We start from the raw sequence: 292 nt of genomic DNA, 5'->3' as shown, positions 1-292 counted from the left end.
GGTAGGTCTTGCTTGACCAATCTCATTTCCTTTTATGACCAGGTGACTTATCACCTGGACAAGGGGGAAGAGATCGACATTGTATATCATTGTATATCTGATTTCCTGCCCTTTGGGCAGGGGGCTGGACTCGATATTCCGAGGTCCCTTCCAGCCCTAAAGTCTATGAAATCTTGACTTTATAAAAGCCTTTGGTCTGGTATCCCACGATCACCTCTTGGTAAAACTGGCTAACTGCAGCCTCAACCTCACCACGATCTGCTGGCTGGGGAATTGGCTCTGTGGTAGGACC

This window comes from Gavialis gangeticus, unplaced genomic scaffold (genome assembly GCF_001723915.1).
Source record: "Gavialis gangeticus isolate Ggan-Ray unplaced genomic scaffold, GavGan_comp1, whole genome shotgun sequence".
Classification (NCBI taxonomy): domain Eukaryota; kingdom Metazoa; phylum Chordata; order Crocodylia; family Gavialidae; genus Gavialis; species Gavialis gangeticus.
This window is presented reverse-complemented; position numbering follows the sequence as displayed.